Here is a 2,966-nt window from a genome sequence, read left to right on the forward strand (position 1 = left end):
TTCCAGGGATATTCACAGTTACATTTTATTCCTACACACTGAACATTTTAATTTATCTACAATACTATTACTTCTTTTTTAATTATAAGCAGTTACTCAGGATAGAAGTCCTTCCATGATACTGCCATCCTATATGATTCTAAATCAAGTCTGGGTCCTCTTTATTGAGGTTCTGAGGCTCTTTCAGGCTCTGAGGTGGGCAATGAGATTCTTTGTCTGGCCATTGAACAAGATGAAGTGGGCTGTTCTTCCCCAGGGTTAGCCGGTCACAGAAAGACTAGTTCCCAATTGTGAAAGACCCAGCAGCCCACCATCACTGCCAGCCTATTCCACTAACAACACAGAAGCCCCTTCCATATCATGCTCTGGAAAAGGCAGAGGTTTTAGAGTCCCTGGAATTTATAGACAAGAACTACATTAGCCAACCTCACAACTAATTGCATTTCTAACTCCTGGCCTAGGGTACATTACAATTGATGGTAATGCTTGCGAAGTGATGATTTATTTGACTTTACTCTCAGTAAAGAGTGACAGAGTCTATATGTACCTTGGCGTGGGGCTGGAGACTGGTCTGTGGGAAGAAAGGAAAAACTGATCCCTAGTGAATGTTTTACCCTTCTTCCTAAGACTTTATTATAACTCATATGGAATGACCTTAGGCATAAACCATATGAGTAGAAGCTTAGAAGTCTGTATGTTTGATTCAATTCTGATTTCTTTCATTAGTGTCTGCCTTTCTAAGTGGTTGGGAAATTTTTGACTCTGTTGCCTCTTACTCTCCAACTTTTGCTATTCAGTGGGTGATCTTGGAAGAAGATTGTGTCTTCTGCATTCCTGGAGTGTCATGTAATTCAACATGAATCTGGAATCAAGCCTTAAACTGGTATTGTGTATTTGCTATTTATTAACCATGTAACCTCGATGAGGCAGTAAACTGACTAAAAGCTAGCATTTCTTCAACTATGTGTTGAAAATAATAACATCTACTTCTTAGCACTGTTAAATAAATGAAATATTATAATATAAAAACATTTACTTTTTTTTAGGTGAGGTAACCCTTGGTTGACCTCATGGATTGCAAGGATCTTGTCACCTTACAATCTCTTATTTTTTTAAATTTTTTTACACCTACAGCACCTAGTCTTCCTAGGTGGTCTCCCATCCAAGTGCTAACCAGGCCCGACCGTGCTAAGCTTCCGAGATCAGATGGGATTGGGCTTGTTCAGGGTGACATGGCCATATACTTGAAAATTTTAAAATTGTTCTTTATATACAACTGATCTACTAACAACAAATGTGACTCACTCTACGGGTGAAAATAACAAATAATCTACATCCTTCCTTGTGTAAGTTTATAGTCATTTTCTAAAATGCAACTTTTTTCATACGAAAAATAAATGAACATTCAGTTATCTAGTAAAATAAGACCACAAAAACAGTAACTTGGTATGTTGTATGTATAGAGCATAAGTAAAGTTTATGTTAAAGTGATTTTGATTTAATATCTCACATGTCACTAATTATAACTGCAGTTTCAAAAACTGACACATGAATGCTCTGTTGTTGTAAAAACCATTAAAAGAAGAGAATATGACTTCACTAGTCACCTCCCTGCCCCTAAAAGAGTTTTCCATCATTTCATTAAAAAAAAAAATCTACCACGTACTGCTCAATATGGTGACTTGCTCCTTAATGGTCAAGGCATTATTTTCAGACACATTTTTTCCTTGTTTTTCTATCCCCATGGGGCCCTGATATAATTCCTGGCCTTCTGAAACCCTGTGGCTGCAGCTTCCATCTTACTGAAGAGATTTTCAAATGAAGTCCCCTTGCTGTGTGCATAGAACTGCTCTTCAGAGCTGCATGCGTGCCTGTAAAGGGCTCCAGTGCTGGATTTATTTCCCACATATGGACACATTGCTCTCTCCCCTGTCTCTCTCCCTCCAGTCCCCACTTATTCTCCCTCCCCCCCTCCTCTTCCTTCCTAAATCCTACAGCCATGACAGAAATAAATTAGCCAGAGGTACAGGTCACACCTTGGATAGCAGTAAATGTTCTGTGAGAAATCAGCAGAGAAAATGAGATTCTCAAACAGCTGAAGCAGAAGGAATGATGCATTGATGGCTATACATGAACCACACAAAGGAGCCTGAGAACAGCCTTCAGGGGAGGGGTTGGTGCACTCTAGGTTTACTTATTCCAACACCTGAATCCAAGATACTTCTGCAGAAAAGATGCTCCCCAGATACCTGTGCTTCTGGATCTTTTTTCCTCAGGAAGCCTAAATGTTGCTATGCGAGAACTCATTAAAATTAAAAATTATGTTCAGATGGTAGATGCTAATCCTGGGGTTCCCAGGAAGCACCCAGAGACCTAAGCTGAGTATGTAAAACATATCTCTTCCAGGAAAACTTCCCCTCTATGGCTGCTAATAGATAAAGCCAAGGAGGGATCATCTAGATCCATACTTCCTAAATCCATAAGTATTATAAAACAATATGACTTAGGCTCTTGACAGACCTGGGTTCCAGTCCTGGCTTTACCACTCAGTTAGCAAAAGTACCTTGGGAAAACCCCATTTACAAAATGGCAATATGAAATCAACATGAAAGACAATTGAGAGGATTAAATGAATACTATACATAAACACCTGGTACAAAATAGGCTCTCCTCCCCCCTCTCTGATTTTGAGAAGCTTTTAATTTCTCTTAAGTTCTGCATTTTTCCCACTATAGATCTTTCACAAAAGTTGTCCCTGATAAAAATTTAATCCAAAAGCAAATTCAAGGTCTAGCAAAAGAGGTAGCTCAGGAGGACTCCCAGTACTTCCACAATCTCTATCAGCTACTAAATGCCAAGCCAAAACGATCTAAGTTAAAGCGGGATGCTTGCTCTGAACGCAGTATCAAAACCCTATTCCTAAACTTTTCATATATAGTAATTCTGGAATTTCTATTGCTTCATGC

The 2,966-nt window shown here is 39.0% G+C and overlaps 1 pseudogene; it reads right to left on the reverse strand.

Moving 5' to 3' along the window:
* Nucleotides 1-1,125: 1,125 nt before the first annotated feature.
* On the reverse strand, nt 1,126-1,244 carry LOC118603137 (annotated as a pseudogene).
* Nucleotides 1,245-2,966: the final 1,722 nt, after the last annotated feature.

The sequence above is a fragment of the Rousettus aegyptiacus genome, unplaced genomic scaffold (genome assembly GCF_014176215.1).
Source record: "Rousettus aegyptiacus isolate mRouAeg1 unplaced genomic scaffold, mRouAeg1.p scaffold_m13_p_5, whole genome shotgun sequence".
NCBI classification, from domain to species: domain Eukaryota; kingdom Metazoa; phylum Chordata; class Mammalia; order Chiroptera; family Pteropodidae; genus Rousettus; species Rousettus aegyptiacus.